This window comes from Eumetopias jubatus, unplaced genomic scaffold (genome assembly GCF_037043125.1).
Source record: "Eumetopias jubatus isolate StellerSeaLion01/CBP00866 unplaced genomic scaffold, mEumJub1_p1.0 scaffold_11, whole genome shotgun sequence".
NCBI classification, from domain to species: domain Eukaryota; kingdom Metazoa; phylum Chordata; class Mammalia; order Carnivora; family Otariidae; genus Eumetopias; species Eumetopias jubatus.
The window spans coordinates 42599759-42619627 of NW_028274817.1; the positions used below are offsets into that span (position 1 = coordinate 42599759).

Below are 19869 nucleotides of genomic sequence, written 5' to 3' on the forward strand. Positions count from 1 at the left end.
TAACAAATTTCAAAGGATGAAGCCCCCCAACCCAGACCTACACTGTGTTCTCCCTTCACAGATATATGGGAAGCTGGAAATCAATTAAATGGAAAGCAGTTGGATAATCACCAACCACCTTGAAATTCAGCATGTACCTGTAGGAAAACTAAACAAAGAAAGGAAAAATGCCCATGTGCCAAGAAGAAAAACACATTGAGTGTTAGAGTGCATTAACATTACCCTACGTCTTCCTTCCCATGAAATCACCTGAGGTAGAGGAAGGAGTCACCTTAGTTCCCTTAATTGCCAAGCAGCCTCCTCTTATTTTGATGCAAAATGATAGGGACAGGTCCCACTGGGACATCTGCATGTTGACACTTCCACCACCCTGGTTCAAAGGAAGCGCTTCAACAGAAACCCACAGGCAGACATGCCGATGATCACACCAGCTTGCCCCTCAATCTCCAGGCACAGGAAGGCTATTATTGGTTCAGCCCTGGTCACCCCACCACCCTTTGGGCCAATGGACGTGGATCCTGCACTGCCAGTTGCTTATTGGCTGCTGCAAGCGGAACCTGGAAGCACAGCTGCTCTCATTGGATGACCCTGTCATCCAGGCATAATTGCAGGGCAGGAAGCCTTTTGTGTCAAAGGTAAAGATGGCATGCTACCAAGGCACAGATTCAGATAAATTTTTAATGAAGTAAAGTAGGCCTTTTTTTAAATTTTATTTATTTCTGTTAGGTTCATCACCTAAAGTAGGCCTTTCACAAGGTCGGGAGATTGACTAGGGCACAGTTCTAGATAGGTTGAGTTTTCTGCACGGTATGTGGGTCCCCTTCTATGTATTTAACTGAATTGAGATGAGGGGATACATTGAGGGAATGTGAATGGGGTAAGCGTGAGTTTTGTATCTGCTACAGTGCTTCACTTCTTGCTGTATCAACACACTCGGAAATTCTCTATAGGATACTATTCGAAACAAGTGGGAGAAGGAGAATACAAAAGGCAAGTAAAATTATTGTGTACCCAGCTGTTACCATAAAGAGTCGCGGAGACGCTGACCTGAAGGACTGGGCCACTTAGGAATGTGATGAAATGCGACATGGTCGAGGAAATCTTAACTGACTGCACCACACACATGTATTAAAGTGGACTTGCTCACGGTAAAGGTGTTTTAAGAACAGGCAGAATGGCACGGGTCCAAACGCTAGAGTAGGCGGGTCTCTGGAGAGTTACAGGACTCTTGTGCCAAGTGACGTGGCTCTGAAAAGAACCTTTGGTTTGCGAGGTCCTCAGGCGGTCTGGAGGCAGCTCATTTGCGTCCGTAGAACCTGATGACGGCCTTCATGGCCTCGGACATGGTGTGCTTGCCAATCTCCCCAGGCTGCAGCAGGCGCACATCTGTCTGGATCTCCCTGGTGGTGATGGTGGAGCGCTTGGTGAAGCGGGCAATGCGAGAGGCCTCCTCGGCGCTGCGCTCGAAGATATCCTTGACGAACGAATCTATGACGCTCACGGCCTCCTGTGAGAGGCTGAGGCCCTCGTGCACATGCTTCAGAACCCTGGCGAAGTAGGTGGCGAAACTGTCGGGGCAGTGGCGGCGGCGGTGGCTGACACGGCGGTGGTAGTCGCGGCACGGCCACGGCGGCAGTCTCCGCGCCTAGGCTGCGTCTGCTTCGGGCTCATCGGATCCCCTGCTATCGGCTCCTCGGTGCTGAGGCTTTCCTCAGAAGAGGTCTCACAGCCAGGTTCAGCCATGTGGGGCTCACCTTCCCGACAGCTCAGAAGGCAGGGCACTGGCGGCAGCTTGAGCAGCAAGGGCCCATTTATAGTCGCTGCATTTCCTGACGTCACCGGCAAGTCCTATCTGATTGGACAACATGCAAAGCTAAGAAGCACGTCACTGCGCCAGGTCTTGTCAGATCCGACTGCTTCCCCTCGAGCTTCACGTCTCTTCAGTCAGAGTCGGAATCAGGCGTCCTCTAATTTTCTTGTGATAGCCACTAGAAAAATGTTCAAACATTCCATGTAAAGGTGTAGTTTCCTCCAGATTTCCAATATGAAAATTTTTTTTCAAGGAGAGTCAGAGAGAGAGGGAGGGGAGTAGGGGAATGGGCAGGGGGAGAGGGAGCGACTCCCAAGCGGGGTCCAAGCTCAGCACAGAGCGTGATGTTACTCAGTATTTCACAACCCTGAGACCATGACCCGACATCTGGAGGTAAACTACAACTTTACATGGAATGTTTGAACGTATTTCTGGCGGCCGCCACAAGAAAATTAGAAGTCGCCTGATTTCGATGTCAAGCTCGAGGGAAGCAATCAGATCTGACAAGACTTGGCTCAGTGACTCGCTTCTTGTCTTTGCATTTTGTCCAATCAGATAGGACTTGCCAGTGACGTCAGGAAATGCAGCGACTATAAATGGGCTGGCACTCCCTTAAGCTGCCGCCAGTGCCCTTCCTTCTGAGCTGTCGGGAAGGCGAGCCCAACATGGCTGAACCTGGCTGTGAGACCTCTTCTGAGGAAAGCCTCGGCACCGAGGAGCCCACAGCAGCAGATCGGAAGAGCCCGAAGAGGAAGCAGCCGAGGCGCAGAGGCCACCATGGTGGCCGCCGCCGCCGCAGCCCGGACAGTTTCGCCACCTACTTCCCCAGGGTTCTGAAGCAGGTTCATGAGGGCCTGAGCCTCTCGCAGGAGGCCGTGAGCGTCATGGATTCGTTCGTCAAGGACATCTTTGAGCGCATTGCCGAGGAGGCCTCTCACCTGGCCCGCACCACCAAACGCTCCACCATCACCACCAGGGAGATCCAGACAGCCGTGCGCCTGCTGCTGCGCGGGGAGATTGGCAAGCATGCCGAGTCCGAGGCCACCAAGGCCATCATCAGGTTCACCTTCCGCCAATGAGCTGCCTCCACACAGCCTGACCACCTCGGAAACCAAAGGCTCTTTTCAGAGCCACCTAACTTGGCACAAGAGACCTGTAACTCCCCAGACACCCACCTACGCTAGCGTTTTGACCTGTGTCATTCTCCCCGTTCTTAAAACACCTTTACTGTGAGCAAGTCCACTTTAATATATGTGTGTGGTGTAGGCTGTTATGATTTATCTTGACCATGTCGCATTTCATACCTTTCCTAAATGGTCCCTTCCATCAGGATCAACTTCTTCGGGACTCTTTACGGTCACAGCTGGGTCCACAATAATTTTACTTGCCTTTTGTATTCCCCTTCTCCCACTTGTGTCGAGTAGTGTCCTATAGAGAATTTCCGAGTGTGTTGATATAGCAACAAGTGAAGCACTGTAGCAGATACAAAACTCACCCTTACCCCATTCACATTCCCTCAACGTATCCCCTCATCCTAATTCAGTTAAATACATAGAAGAGGACCCAAACACCGTGCAGAAAACTCAAACTATCTAGAACCGTGCCCTACTCAACCGCCCGACCTTGTGAAAGGCCTACTTTAGGCGATTAACATAACACGAAAAAATAAAAATAAATAAATAAGTAAATAAATTAAATAAAATAGTAAGGCATACTTCACTTCCTTCAAATTTATCTGATTCTGTGCCTTGGTAGCCTACCATCATTCCCCTTTGAGACAAAAGGCTTCCTGCCCTGCAATTATGCCTGGATGACTGGTTAGTCCAATGAGAGCAGCTGTGCTCCCAGCCTCCGCTGGCAGCAGCCAATAAGCAACTGGCAGTGCAGGATCCACGGCCATTGGCCCAAAGGGTGGTGGGGTGACCAGGGCTGAACCAATAATACCCTTCCTGTGCCTGGAGATTGAGAGGTAAGGTGGTGTGATTGTCGATATGTCGGCCTGTGGGTTTCTGTTGAAGCGTTTCCTTTTAACGAGGGACTCAACATGCAGATGTTACAGTGGGACCTGTCCCTATCCTTTTGCATCAAAATAAGATGAGGCTGCTTGGCAATTAAGGGAACTAAGATGACTCCTTCCTCTACCTCAAGTGATTTGATGGGTAGGAAGACTTAAGGGTAATGGTAATGCACTCTAACACTCATTGTGTTTTTCTTCATGGCACATGGGCTTTTTTCCTTTCTTGGTTTCCTTTTCCTATAGGTATATGCTGAATTTCAAAGTGGATGGTGATTATCCAAATGCTTTCCATTTAATTGATTTCCAGCTTCCTAAATATATGTGAAGGGAGAACACATTATAGGGCTGGGGCCGGGGGGCTTCAATCCCTTGAAATTTGTTACAGGTTGCACGAAAACAATATCTACTCACATGGTCTTCCCTCTGTGAGTGTCTGTGACTCCAAATCTCTCCTTTTCCTAAGGACAACAGTCCTATTGGGTGAGGCCTACCTTAATGACTTCACCTGCACACGACCACCAGGGTAATGCCAGGGTAGTAGTCTACCATCAAATAAGGTCACATTGAGAAGAACGAGGGATCAGGAATACAACATATCCATTATCGGAACACAAAGTTTAACACATAAGAGTCAGCCCTCTCGCCCACCAAATTCATGTCCTCACTTCCACGCTGCATTCAACCTATGTGAAGGTCACCAAAAGTCTTCACCCATTCCAGCAGCAATGCAAAGGCCAAATTTCATCTAAATATCCTGTACACCAGATGAGGGTGCATTTCCAGCTCTGATTAATGCTGAGGCGTAATTCCTGCCCAGCTGAGAACATGTGACAGGAGACAAGAAGTTACCTGCTTCCAAAACACAATAGACGGACAGGCACAGGACAGTCATTACTATTCCAAAATCAAGGTATTGGAAAGGGAAACAAGGGTTCGTGGGCCCAGAGAAAGTTTGGGTCCTAGTAGGAAACATTATATCAGGTCATAAGGATGGAAAAGAATCCTCTCTGTCTCTAGGCCCCGAGCTCTGCTCCCACAAGGGGTGGCAGCCCCACATTCTCTGCCATGGGAAGTGGCGGCCTCCCACCTATCCAAGGCTGCTGCAGTACCATCTTCTGAAGGCCAAGTATTCCTAACCTTTGGAACCCAGGAGGTGGCCTCGGTCACAGGAATCAAGGAGAAGATGGCTCTACAGATCCTGGCATTGTGCCTCTGGGTCTGTAGTGGCAGTGGCAGCCCTGCCAGTTACTGAAATTTCTGTGGGGTCATTTGCCCCCTTTCCTGAAGAATAGCCCACGTTCCCAGTGAGATATAGCTTTGGGCCCTTTTCTCGACTGCCGAATCCCTGCAGTCCCAACAGTCTTCCTTCGTGTTGTCTGTCCCATCTCTTTCCCTTGAGTTCCGGCTAGTCACCTTTCAGCCAGCATCAAATTCTCAGAATAAGACACCCGTTGGCTTTCCCTACAATCCAAAGTGTTCAAGCTATCGCACAGTATGGTCCTCTACACGTTTTTCTCGCATAACCATATCTCCATTCCTGGCTTCTGCTCAGATGGTCAATTGGGCCCACGTATCACATGCCTAAGCTCCCAACTGATGGCTTTCCAGGCACACCCTTGGCCCTTTTTCCAAAGCAGGCTACCTGGTTAGGCTGAGAAGGTTGCAAATCATTGCGTGCTAGTTTCTTCTCATTTCATGATACCTTCTTCAATTTATGTCTCTCCTCTGGCATTTACTATGAGCAGCAAGGGGAGACCAGGCCATGCCTTCAACCCTGTGCTTACAAATCCCCTCAGCTTATCTGTCCCAGCTCATCATGTGAACCTTCTAGTCTTCACCAAACACAAACACTGGCACATGGTGTGGGCAAATGCTCTGTCACCTGATAACAAGGATGGCTATTTCTCATGTTTCCAATAACATGCCTCTAATTTCCATCTGCTATCTCTGCAAAAGCACCCTTCTCACTCACATTTCTAGCAACATAATTTTCATGATGCTCTATGTATTCTCTAAGATGATAAAGCCTTTCCCCATAGCTCTCCTCTTTTCTGTATGAGCCCTCACCTGAAATACACTTCATGTTCATATTTCATCCAACAGTCCCTCAAAGAAATGTGAGCTTGTTCTGTCATGTATCTCAAAACACTACCATCCTTACCCATTACCCAGTTTCTCCCCCCCTCCACATTACCCAGTTTCAGAGCCACTCCCAACTCCTTAAGTCTTTGTTACAACATCATCCCACTTCCGGCATCAAAATCTGCATTAGTGTGCTAAGTCTATTCTTACAATGTACCACAGACTGGGAAGCTTAACAGAAATGTATTCTCTCACAGTTCTGGAGGTTAGAGGTCCAAATCAAGGGTTATGGGCCACGTTACTTCCTTCTGAGATGTGTGAGGGAAGAATCAGATCCTGGTCCCTCTCTCGGGCTCTTAAATTACTGACTTCTATTGTTTTGTTTTGTTATTTTCCACATTTTCTTCTCTATGCGCATGGCTTTGTGTTAACATTCCCCCCTTTTATACAGGCAAAAGTCATTTTGGATTAGTGTCTATACGAAAGAGGGTATTTTAGCTTGATTGCCTCATTAATGATTCTATCTCCAAATATGATCCCATTGGAGGTCCTGGGGTTAAGGATGTCTTCATATGATTTTGGTGCACGTGGGGAGTGGGGTGAGGGATAGAACAACCCATGTGACATACGAAACCCGAGCTGTACACGGGCACATGCACTGCTTCTTCCATCATATCGATTACTTCTTGGCCCGTTAGAGAAGTGAGGTGACCTCATTCACCACCCTTTTCCTCAAGACGGTTTTAATGTTGCTTAATTTTATCGTATTTTTTATTTTTCTAGCTTCCTATCTCTGCAAAAGTGAATATACTCTGATTTCAATTTTTAGAAATTGATTACGGTATTTTTGGCAATCCATATTTGGTCGATATTTTGAGAATGGCTTTTGTACTCTTGAAATACTTTGTAAATGCCCCTGTGAACGATGACATTCCCTGTCAAACAAATCTGGATAATCTCCAAAATTCCAAAAACTTTCCTTAGTCCATCAGAAGTGCCCCAGGAACCGCCTGGAGTGTCACATCACAAAACTTATTTAGCTATGGCAGAACATTATGACTTCCAGAAAAATAGGGTGGGCAGTTGCAGAAAACGAAGCATACCAGAGAAGGCTTTTGTGTGTAGCAAAGACGTGAAGGGGTGCAATGCCTCTTCCATCACTAGGTGCCAAGTCTGGCTTTTGGTTGTTGTTTTGTTGTTTCTTTGGTCCAATGTAGAAGAACACGGATGAGCCATTATACCTCCGGAGTTCTCCTTGGGATCATTACACTAAGAATTTAGGATCAGTGGCCACCCTCGTAAGGTTTATTGCTTATTGTTTCTCTGGAATATTTGAAAAATCTAATGAAAGGATTTGGAAAAGTACGGAATTTATTCTCTAAGGCCAGTGGGAAACATAATCAGGAAATCAACAACCAGTAAATTGTCCTTGGTAGTGCCTCAAGATGGGGAAAAATATTTGGGGAGCTAAAGGCTCTTCACCACCATGCCCGTTTTCAGAGATACAACGGTGAGCCTCTTTGCATAAACAGCATTCCACTGAGGGACTTCCTTTCTGTCATGCTCACTGCTGGTGTTTCAAAGTCCCCGTGTTTGTCCATGTGACACACAAAGGTTTTGCGTCTTGCTCTTACGTACCGGTCTCATATGTAGCATTTTATGTGAGAACTCATATTAATAAATGGAATCTGTTAGGACAGCTTGGCACTCCTTTGGGTGCTTTGCTCCAGGGTTGCAGAAACCAAATAGGAGTATGAGTAAAACAACACTGAATGCACCACATAGACCGTGAAGACTGGGAGTGTGAAGGTGAGTGACAGATACAAACTCCAAGATGCAGTGAGGGAAAATGGATGTTGAGGCCTAGCCAAAATGGAAATGAGCACCCCTGATCATTTCTGAAGGCAACTGAGGACAAAGGGCATCTGGTGAGCATTCATTCTCTAATGGTGTGGTTAATGGCAAGGACTGATTGAGAGAAGTGGATTTGTCACTTAAGTAACAAATTATAAGCAACAACCCTGGGAAACTAGTACAATAAGTCGACCATCCCCAATCAAACTTTTTTTTAAAGGTTTTATTTATTTATTTGATGGAGAGCGAGAGTGCGAGAGTGAGGACAAGTAGGCAGAGCGGCAGGCAGAGGGACAGGAGAAGCCGGCTCCCCACTGAGCAGAGAGCCTGATGAGGGGCCCGATCCCAGGACCCTGGGATCATGACGGGAGCCAAAGGCAGCCGCTTAAACAACGCAGCCCCCACGTGCCCCACCAATCCAACTTTCTCAACATTACTTTTGTTACAGAATTCATGGAAAAACAGAAGACAGGACCCAAACTCAGTACAGAAATCGCTGAATCAAAAAGTTCAGGAAACAATTCCTATTCCAGGCTCCCTGGTAACTGGAGCTAACACTTTAAGTAGGCCAGATTTAGCTGATTCTATTCTTCCCAAGACTGTAATCTTTTCTTGTGGAAGTCAAAAACGTTCAGGACTTACAGATCGGATTCAGGAGGATGATGGAGGCTTCTCGTCAAGGCAACTCAAGCCTCAGTCAGCTGTGAGTTAGCCAATCAGAGATGTGGAGCCACTGACCCACATCATTGGGCCTAGGGTGCGGTCAGGTGTCTCAGGCTGAACCAGTAAGAGTCTTACTGGGTACTCAGCCTCTGCAATTGTGTGGGAAACTGGAATTATACTTTACCTGCTGTTTGTTTCTTTGTTTGATTAGTTGTATGCTTTTAACCATGAGGAGAAGGATATGAATCCAGGCCCGTGCGTGGACGTCTCTCCCACCACTTCCATCAGGTCAGAGGAGAATTGCTCAGATTGATAGTAGTAAAACGATTTCCCTTGATGCCGACCATGTATCTGAACTCAGGCTATTTGAATGTACACTTTGTTGTTGTTGTTCTTGTTGTTGTTTACCTCTTGCTACATGGGCCTGAGCAAGTAAGAACCATCGCATTACATACTCGGCTTTGCGTGAAGTGGTGCTTGAATGACCACAGACTTTGAGAAAACTGGACAGTTTCCTACTGGGAAAAGGAGATGCCAAGTAAAATTCTATTACCGGTCCTTAGTTCTGAGTGAGGGGGGAAAAAATTCCCTGAGAATGTGCATTCACACGAGTGTCCTGGTGTAGCTCTGGGGTTCAGGTTAGCACTGCCAGCGTGATGCCAACAGTTCCTGATCAGAAACCCAGACACATGGCAAATGCACTTCTAATTCTTCCTGGAGGAGTAACCTTAATTGAGGCTGTTACAGGATTCCTGCAGATAAAGTCCTCCTACACAAGCAGACAATCCCAAAACAAGCCGCCCCTCTCAAAATTAAACAAGAAACCAAACTGGAAAGTTCCAAAGAATTATGACCAAATGCCAACTTCCAAACACGGTTAAAACTTTCATATAAATAATTAGAAGAGGGACGCCTGGGTGGCTCCATCGGTTAAGCATCTGCCTTCAGTTCCGGTCATGATCCCAGGGTCTTGGGATCGAGTCCCACATCAGGCTCCCTGCTCAGCGGGAGCCTTCTTCTCCCTCTGCCTGCCGCTCCCCCTGCTTGTGCGCTCTCTCTCTCTCTGACACATGAATAAGTAACATCTTTAAAAAATAATTACAAGACATGTAAAATGTGAGTAGGAAGTGACTCGTTATCAAAAATGTCTTAAATGGTTTTCTAGTCTTGAAAATACTAACCGCTAGATTAAAAGATCCACCAAAGTTTACACAAAGGACACATACCAGATAGAGAGAATGGGTGAGCTAGAAGAGAGGTGAAAGAAATAAGACAGAACACCTCATAGAAGGATAAAGACAAAAATGGGATGGACGTGAGGCAAAGAGACTTAAGGAATGGGGTAAGTAGTTATTTAGTGCATCTCAGCGGCATTCCAGAAGCAGAAACTTGGATGAAGTTTGGAAGAATAATATTCAAAGACAAATGTCTGGTAATTTCCCCAAATTTAAGGCAGCCATGACATCCCAGATTCAGGAAGCACTCGTGGATGCATTGTAGTAAAGCCAGGATATAAGCATAGAGAACAAGATAGCAGACAACAGGGCACGGTGCCTAAAAATGGAATACCAAATAATGTGATAACATACCTCTTTTCACCAAGAAATGGAAGCCAAAGCTAGTGCTGAGAGAAAGCCACTGTCAAACTACAGTTGCCTGGGTGGCCAGAGTATCATTTGATAATGAGGCTATCATAGATATGAAGATGTTCCAACCAGAACTCTCCTCAAAGACAGACTCCGCCTCAGCTGCTGAGAGTGCAGTCAGCTGACAGCCCTTGGCCATTAGCCCTTTTAGGCGCTCCCTCGACTACAGAGAGCTGCCTTGTCCCAGCTCTGGGACTTCCCCTGATGGCCACATCCAATGTCTGATCATAAGAGTTGAGTAATATAGGTCCCTCTGGTGGTTTCTTAGACAACTTGGGTAAATTGGTGTTTTGTTTTGTTTTGTATTCCAGCCAACAACACTTATATTTGGTCAGCAATTCTGGTGTGTGGGTATTGTTTTTACAACCTAACTACTGTTAAGAAAACAATTTTAAACTTGGCAAATGCTGATAAAAACACTAAAAACCTTTCTGGTGTTTTTATCTCTATGACTACTTCTTTGTGGGCTGTGTTTGGAGACTATGGTCTTTGCCATTTCTCCTGAGGGTCTTGGTCAGAACTCGGGGCAGGGGCTCGTCAATTATATCTCTTGATTTGCACCAGCACTCTGCTGGCCTTGCGAGAGTTCCTGCCCAAGCCATGGTGGCTTAGCCCAGGACAACAGTCCATTCTGAGTAGTAGGAGAAATGGCCCCAAATTGGCCAGTCATTCCTCTGGAACTAGGGGCCTGGGATATGGAGGTCAGACTCTCTCAGTAAGCCAAAGCTGAAAAGCCTACAATCTTTGGTGTTTCTGGTGAAGTCTTCCCGAAGCTCCCCTGCTGGGGCATCAGGGAACACGTGTTGTTGGTTGACCTTTCTTCTCACTGGCGTGTTTTTGTAGTACTTCTGAGAGAGGCAACAGGAAGCTTAATACCAACTCTGATTAGTTGATATGATGCCTGGAAAGCCAGACGAGGGGAAAGGATCTTCAGGGGGACCCATCTGTGATAGCTGCAGGTTCCAGGCTGTCAGGAGGAAGAGGACTTTGCGGTACACTAGGAATGCGCCATCTGGGACTCGTCCTTCTCCCTCTCCTCTCCTGTAGTGGCACCTGTTGGGTTAGGCTGAGCAGCTGACAATGATAGTGACTTGGAAAGGTACGTAAACCGGTCCTGACAAACTGGCCTGTGTGCCCAGGCCTGTTCTGATTTATTTGTGAGTATTGGTTTTGCCATCTGTGAAGATCAGCATCTGGTTGCTTGGCAAGAATAAAGAAAAGGTATTCCAGTGACTGTGACAGAATGGAGGCTCGCTGGGGATTCATGGCTGCTTTACGTTCTCTCCATTCTACTCTGGGCACTACTGGGCACTACTCTGCTCTTGCCCCACCGGGGCAGGCCAGGCACGCACAGGAGAGCTCTGCTTGTGAATTTCTGGGATCTCCGGTTATCTCTTGTGGACACACCTGAAGGATCACAGGGCCCCAGGCATTTCAGCAGTTCCACAGACAACCACCCCAATCTCATATCCTCACCTCTTGCTTTGTGCAGAAAACATGGGGAAATAAGATTCAGCTCTGGTTTATCCCATTCTGCTGGCCCTTCCTTACAGCGTTTACAAACTAGCACCACCAGGAGCTGTTATGAGATGTGTAATTACTTATGACCAGTTGAAATACCCCCCAACTCTTATTTGTAACTTCTTAATATTCTGTCTTTGGGTAGATAAATGAAAAGGGACTGGTCCAATTTATGCCTCTCTTTCTTGTGTGCTGCTCCCGACCTGCCAAAAAATTTGCCCCCCCCAACACAAAGCAATTGAATAGAAAGGGAAGGTGCTCCAATATTGCTACCTCCTGTTACACATGCCTGTTTAAACCCACGCATCATTTTCTTCCTCTCTCCCTATGTACTCATGTGTTTCCATCACGACCACTTTACCTTTGGTGTCATTTTAAGAGATGGACACATTGACTCTGGGTCTCCAGAGCATCCTGGTTTCTAGCATGTCCTGATCCAATGTCACTTACTGCTCATCAGAAATGAGGTAATGATGTGCAATATGAAGTATTCCAATAAAAACAGGACTCTCCTAAGATCTGTTACTGTTTTGACATTGAAAATCAGCAGACAAAATGCAGAATGAAATGAAATGTTTGAAAGATATTCTGACCGAGGTCCCAACAAGTTTAGTGCGCACCTGAATTCCTTCTCCGATTGTCCGATGTGAGGTGAAGCTCGAGGGTATGCCGTCACAGGGGACACGGCCTGGCATAGAGTCCCGCTCCCCTGCGTTGCATTTTGTCCAATCAGATATGGAGGTTGCCCGTGACGTCAGGAAATGCAGCGACTGTAAATGGGCCAGCACCCCCTCGGCAGCCGCCATTGTCCTTCCTTCCGAGCTGTCGGGAAGGTGAGCCCCACATGGCTGAGCCTGGCTGTGAGACCTCTTCTAGGGAATGCCTGGGCACGGAGGAACCCACAGCAGCGGACCCGAAGAGCCCGAAGCACGAGCAGCCAAGCCGCCAATGCCGCCGCCGCCGCCGCCGCCGCCGCCGCCCCAACAGTTTCGCCGCCTACTTCCCCAGGGTTCTGAAGCAGGTTCACGAGGGCCTGAGCCTCTCGCAGAAGACCGTGAGCATCTTGGATTCGTTCGTTAAGGACATCTTCGAGCGCATCGCCGACGAAGCCTCTCGCCTGGCCCGCTCCACCAAGTGCTCCACCATCACCACCAGGGAGATCCAGACAGCCGTGCGCCTGCTGCTGCCCGGGGAGATTGGCAAGCACGCCGAGTCCGAGGCCACCAAAGCCATCATCAGGTACACCGTCTGCCGATGAGCTGCCTCCAGACCACCTGACCACCTTGCAAACCAAAGGCTCTTTTCAGAGCCACCTCACTTGGCGGGAAAAGGCCTGTAGGCTTTAAAAAGTGGGACAAACTCTAGAGTTTTTGTTCTCGTTGTGGCATTCTGTGGATATTTAAAGTAGTTTTACTTTGAACCAAACATGATCGGCACTGCTTTCATCTATATTTGCGTGCAGTTTTTCCCTTGGACAACTGTGGACTCTGCTTAACCATGCCGCTTTTCTTGGCTTTCCTACACGGTCATTTCTGTTCGATATTTCTGTAGGTCCGCCTCAATGGGGGTTATTTTTGGTATAATGTTGTTTAACTTTTTCTCTCTCATTCTCTCATGAGCGTGTGGTGAATTTTCCAGAGGTTCGTTATGGGTGATATGACAACAGATGAAGTGCAGAAGGTGATATAAGAATCTGTCTGAGTTCTGTTAGGCGGGTTATTGAAGGGATTTTTAAGTATCTGAAGCAACGTCAATATCCTTTATGCTCTTATAGAAAAGATATTTTTCATATGCATTTGAAATTTATGTTAACGTGATATAATGGGTTCCTAGTACAATTTTTAGATGGATTCTGGAATACATATGAACATTTCTGTCTTAATAATTTGTTCAGTAAATATTGGCAGATGTTATTGACAATATAGGTTTTGTAGTTCTCTTTATTTATTTACTTGTTTTTGTTTTGTGTGTTTGTTTAATCAGGTCTTTTATTTCAACAGCAGAGAAAGCAGTACTGTCCTATTTGTGATAATATCACTGTAGTACTATACAATGTTAGTTTACAGCATAATTGTACAGGTACTATTTTATCTGGTAGTTACAACAATGCTATCATAACTAGTTTATTACAGAAGCAACTCAGATCCAGAGAGCACAGACTCCCAAAACTCGTAAGTGCAAGATCAGTTCTTGAACGCAGGAGATCCACACGCTCCGCCAGGGTCCATAAGAAAATGTGGAGAAAAGACATACAATTGAAGTAATTTTCCTGGTGCTGAAGAAAACTGTATTCGGTTAATTCTTACCACCTCTCATTTAAATTCGTCATCCCCGTTATCTTCTCACCCCACCCCCACCATTCTTACTACCTTAAGATTGAAAATATGGCTCATTCATTCACCCAACAGAATCCTTAGTATCTACTCTATCTGGAATAGACACTGCAAATATGTCTGTGTGTAAACAAACAAACAAACAAACATAAAAGCCATGCCTGACTTCAGGTTGCATTTGCTTAGAGTCTGCTAAGGTTCCTGTTTCTTTCTAAGAGTGTAAAGTTTCCCAAGATAAAGCTCTCCTAGGTATATACTCATTTGCAGGGCAATCAGATCAACTAAAACTATTTAGGTTCTCTTCTTTTTTAGCGTTTACATCTTTTTAAAATTTAATTTCCAAATATTCACAGATACCTTTCGACTGTAATGCTGATAAAGAGATTTCTTGTCACTTTCTGGCTCTAATAAGAAGGATAGGAGCATTTCATCAGCATAGGTGGTATTAAGATTTTGTTTGAGATCTATGTGCTCAGAATGACAATTTTGGTTTTCTAAGCCATTTCAGGTAACTTACTAGATCTCCAACATGCCCTTCCAGTAGCTTCAGCAGCCATTGCAAACAGTCTTTTCTCTTGGTTTATTTAAGTAAGTTATCGATGTTCCAATATTAAAATTTCCTTAAATTTGTGGAAGGGAACCCCTTCATCGGAGTCAATTTGAAGAAGTTTGTAGCCCGGAGATACGGATTGTGTGATTTGTTTGCTGATGTCGTTTAGGCCTACCTTCCCCAATCAGAAGTGATCTGAAAGCTGTAAGTTCATCTGAGCTCTTTCATTACTCCCAATTTTATGAGCATTCACATCTATGTCTTAACCTCATAAAATGCAAGCCCAACACTAATCGCCCTACTTCATTCTCCAACTCATTCCTCTTTCTTCAAAAGGAGTTGTTGTCACAATCCCTGAGTGAGTGATTTTGCATTTTCTCACACGAAGGGCTCCAAGATGCCCTACGATTAAGAATGTCAATGTGCTGCCTGGAGCTTTCTGCTCTACCTACCTTTAGAAGGTGCTCAAACAGGTTCTCCCTGATGACATTATCTATTCTGAGGGTATGATCATCATGTGCCCCGCTGTTAGTGATCGTCTCCATCATCGAGTGAACTACTTTTGAGAGCACTCAGTCAGCAGATCCAAGTTTTGTTTTTACCGGGAATGTGAACTTCCTGAGAAGAGAGACCTTGTCTCCTTTGCTGTCATATATCAGGAGGGAGTACCATGTATCGCGCTTGGTAGGGACTCAGTAGTTTTTAAATAAATACGGGAAGACGGCTAAGAGCAGATGTTCTAGAGTCCCAGAAGAGCGGAGATGGGTTGGGAAAGAAAAGGCAAACCGCAGTGGGTTGAGGAGTGAGATGTGGAAGATGAGGAATGGAGATAGAAATCGGGTACTCTTTCAAAGAAAAGGGATACCGGTCAGGAAGTAGGAAGAGAGTGTTAATGGTATCACAGAAGAGGGGTTTTATTTTAGGATTGGGAGATAAGACAATGTCTAGAGGTAGTCAGTAATAGTGGCTGAATCTCAGTTACTGGTATTGCTGTTACATTACTATCATCATCACCATACCTCTACCATAAGGAATTTCCGTTATTTACCCCTTTCATCAGGATCCCAGTGCACCAGTTCTCTATTCCTCCACTTGGGCTGTGAGTTCTGCTTCAAGATAGCATTCTACCGAGCTCTGTCATTTATAGGCTGTGTGGCGTTCGGCGGCCTGCTTAATTTCTCTGAAACTTAATTTCCTTTTCTCTTCATTGGAATGACCCACACCTATTTTAACAAGATAAAGAAAGCTAGCTTGGGGCCTCTCTCCAACCCCACTCCTGGCAGTCCTTTAAGAAGGCCCACCCTCCATGGCCACGGCCCTGTGTTTTGATTTTTACTGCAGAAGGGTGCTGGGCCCTGTCAATTCTGCATGAGTCCTGGGCAATTAAATGCTGCTTCTTAATCAAACTCTGACTGTACATTTCTTTGTTCCAGGTGCTGGCAACACAAAGCACCACCAATGGGTAATGTTTCACGAGGACTTACTAGGAGTCAGGTGTCAGGAGCTTTACATGCAGGTATTTTTAATCTATGAAACACATAATGCCTCATATATACTAGAAATATTTCTAAGCACTTCGAATGTGGTAACTCATTTAACCCTCTAAGAGTCCCATCTTCCAGACAGGGAGACTAAGGCCCAGAAAGATGAAGTAAGTTGCTCAATGACAATGAGCTAGTCAGCAGAAGAGGTAGCATCGGAAACCAGAACACCCAGCGCTAGATTTTGGGCCCTCACACCACTACAGTGTAAAGCTCCTGGCTTCAGCTTGACAACAGTCCAGTGAAGCTGCTACTATTATTCTCCTCTATTTTCCCCTAAGGCTCAGAAAATTTAGGTTCCTTTCCTAAAGTCACACAGCTGCTAAGTGGTAGACCAGGTTTGAATGAGGTTTCTCTGACTCGGAAGCTTATAACCATTTGGATGGCATGTAAAATCCTTCCTCTAACAGTTTCAAGCTTTTTGCTACATGTGCATATCACCAATCCAATTGTTTATTGAATAGAGCTATTTTAAGGAACTTATTTTCAAGGTTTTTGAAAACATTTTCCTAGCCATAATATCTACAACGTCTCAGGATAACATGGTGTTCGTATATTTTATATTCACACTAACTACACTGCTTAACTGTAAGAAAAAAAATCTCTGTGCCACTAAAACCATCTCATGTGCCTGCAGAGGCAGGTGTACCAGACGTAGGGATGTATTGCATTCCATAACAGTTTTCACCCATGGCCCACCCTTCATCCCCAAAGTTCTGTTCAGACCCCTTTTCCTAAAAACCACGGAGGATGTTGGTTTCCTTCCTGGACTCTGGGAGACGGACATTGAGTGGATTTCCTAGGTTGCTCACAACCCACTGGTCAGAACATTACTTGCATTCCAGTGATGTTTGGTGGGGGGAGGTGGATGGCTAGTTCCAGGAAATCATTCACCATACACAGCAGAGCTAACGAAATCACTGATCGACTCTTTTAGAATGTTTTAATTTTGTGGCAAAACACTGCTGTCTTAGGAAGAAGTGTAGCAGAGTGGGCTATCTATTAAAACATGTGCTGAAGAACAGGAGGTGCCAACTGGTTAAGGCCTGCCGGGGTTGGCAGGATAGCCTTGGATGGTGCTCGAAAGACATGTCAGAGATCTCAACCCACCACAATTGTCAGTAAAACACGTGTGGCGAGGAGTGCAAAAGCAAGCCATGTACACCTTTTCTGCCAAGGCTAAAACCTCACAGGAGAAGGGAGTGTGGGAGGGTGCTTAGCGGCCAACAAAGCCCTCCTTATAACCACTTCCCAGGGACCTGGTTGAGGGAAATTAACCAGACCTTGGAGAGGAAGGCCAGGCCTGGGTGAATGGGCTGCCTTCCTGTGCCATGTGGGAGGAAATTATTCAGCCCAAATTTATTGAGGGCTCATTACCTCTCTTGGGCTAAGCATTTTACTTCCACCATCTCATTTAATGCTCATAACCACCCTCTGAGGTGGGTACTACTTTCATTCCCTTTTTTACAGATGAGACAACACAGGCTCAGGCAACTTCCCTAGTGGCACATAACTGGTAAATAGTAAAGCTGGGATTTGTACCCAGGTCGGTCTGACTTCAAATCATGTAAAACCAGGCTATATCCTGCGGACTGAAAGAGATACTTAGGATGTTTCCATATCTTGGCTGTCGTAAATGATGCTGCAATGAAACTCTTAGTGCCCATTCATTGCACCCGTTTTCTCCGGTAAATACCCCCAAGGTGGAATGGTTGCATCATACTGTACTTCTAATTTTTTGAGGAACCTCCATGCTGTTTTCCACACTGGTGCACCAATTTACATTCCATACATTACCGACAGTGCACAAGACTTCTTTTTTCCCTCCGTCCTCAGAAGCATTTTTTATTCCTAGTCTTTTTGGTTATAGCTCTTCTAACTGGTCGGAAGTTTTTCCTGTTGTGGCCTTTATTTGTCTTTCCCTGATTAGTGATATAGAAGACCTTTTCACGTACCTGTTGCGCATCTGTAAGGCTTCTGTGGAAAAATGTCTATTCGGATCTTTTGCCCAGTTTTTAATCAAGTTGTCTGATTTTTCTTTTTTCTGCTCTTGAGATTTTGGATGTCATTTTGTATTTTAGATATTAACTCTTTATCAGATACATGATTTACAAGTATTTTCTCCCATTGGACAGGTTGCCTTTTCATTTTGTTGACAATTTCCTTTGCCGTGCAGAAGCTTTTTAGTTTGATGTAGCCCCATGTGTTTATATTTGTTGCCGTTGTCCTTCCCCTAGTTGCAGCTCCCAAATAAATAAATTAATAAATTGCCAAGACTGGTGTCAAGAAGCTTACCACCTATGATTTCTTCCAGGCGTTTTATGGTTTCGCGTCTTACGTTTAATCTTTACTCCATGGTGTAAGATGGTGATCCCATTCCATTCTTTTGCATGCAGCTGTCCAGGTTTCCCAATACCACTGAAGGGACTGTTCTTTCCCCGTTGTATATTCTTGGCTCCTTTTGTAAATTAATTGACCGTATATGTATGGCTTTCTTTCTGAGCTCTCTATAGTCTCATCGGTTGATCTGGGCATCTGATTTATGCCGATAGCATACTGTTTTGATTGTTATAGCTTTCTAAAGGTGTCTGAAATACAGGAGTGTGAGGCCTCCATCTTTGTTCATCTTTCTCAAGACGGCGCTTCCTATTTTCGGGTTTGTGTTTGTTTGATTGAACGATTGTTTGTGGTTCCATACAAAGTTTAGGATTGTTTGTTCTATTTTTGTGAAAAATGCCATTGAATTTCGGTAAAGATTGCACTGCCTCTCTAGATTGCTTTGGGTAGGAGAGACATTTAACGATACCAACTCTTCCCGTCCCCAAGGATGGAATATCTTTCCATTTATTTGTGTCTTCTTCAATTTTTTTCTTCACCGTCTTATAGTTTTCAGTGCACACGTCTTTTGCCTCCTTGGTTAAATTTAATCCTGGTTATTTTCTTACTTATGATACGAGTGTAAATGGATTGGTTTCTTGATTTCTCTTTCTTATGGGTCATTTGCAGTGTGCAGAAATGCAACAGATTTTTACAGTTTGATTTTCCTGCAGTTTTACTGAATGCATTTATTAGTTCTAACAGTGTTTTGGTGGAGTCTCTAGGGTTTTCTATATGTGATATTAAGTCGTCTGGAAATAGTGACAGTTCTGTTTCTTCCCTTACAATTTGGATGCCTTTTCAATTCTTTGCTGGCCTAAATGCTCTGGCTAGAACTTTCAATATTTTGTAAAATAAAAGTGGGAAATTGGGCGTCCTTATCTTGTTTCTGATCTCGGAGAAATTGCTTTCAGCTTTTCACCATTGAGTATGACTTTGGCTGTGGGCTTGTCACACATGGCCTTTACTATGTTGAGGTGTGTCCCCTATATCCCCACTTCCTGAGAGGTTTTATTTTTATTTTTTTAAATCAGAAAAGGGTATTAAGTTTTACCAAATAATTTTTGCTGCATATACTAAGACGATTATATGATTTTATCCTTTGTCTCATTAATGCTGTGTATCACAATTATTGATTTGCCTATGTTGCACCATCCTTGCATCACAGAGATAAATTCCACTTGATCCTGGTGAATGAATTTTTTTTAATGTGCTCTTGGATTCCGTTTGCTAATGGTTTTTCTTTTATTGAGGATATCTGTGTCTATATTCATCAGGGATATTAGTCTGTCATTTTCTTTCCTTATACTGGTCCGATCCAGTTTTGGGGTCAGAGTAATGCTGGCCTTGTAAAATGAGTTTGGGAGGATTCCTTCCTCTCCAGTTTTTGGGAAGAATTTCTGAAGTGTTGCTGCTGGTTCTTTAAATGTTTAGGTAGAAGTCACCAGGGACACGTCTGTTCCTGGGATTTTCTGC

The 19869-nt window shown here is 45.0% G+C and overlaps 3 pseudogenes; 2 read left to right on the top strand and 1 right to left on the bottom strand.

Moving 5' to 3' along the window:
- Positions 1 to 1297: 1297 nt before the first annotated feature.
- On the bottom strand, positions 1298 to 1743 carry LOC114204191 (histone H2B type W-T pseudogene; annotated as a pseudogene).
- A 732-nt stretch (positions 1744 to 2475) lies between these two features.
- Positions 2476 to 2889, top strand: LOC114204192 (histone H2B type W-T pseudogene; annotated as a pseudogene).
- Positions 2890 to 12437: 9548 nt separating this feature from the next.
- Positions 12438 to 12851, top strand: LOC148163028 (histone H2B pseudogene; annotated as a pseudogene).
- The last annotated feature ends 7018 nt before the right edge of the window (positions 12852 to 19869 follow it).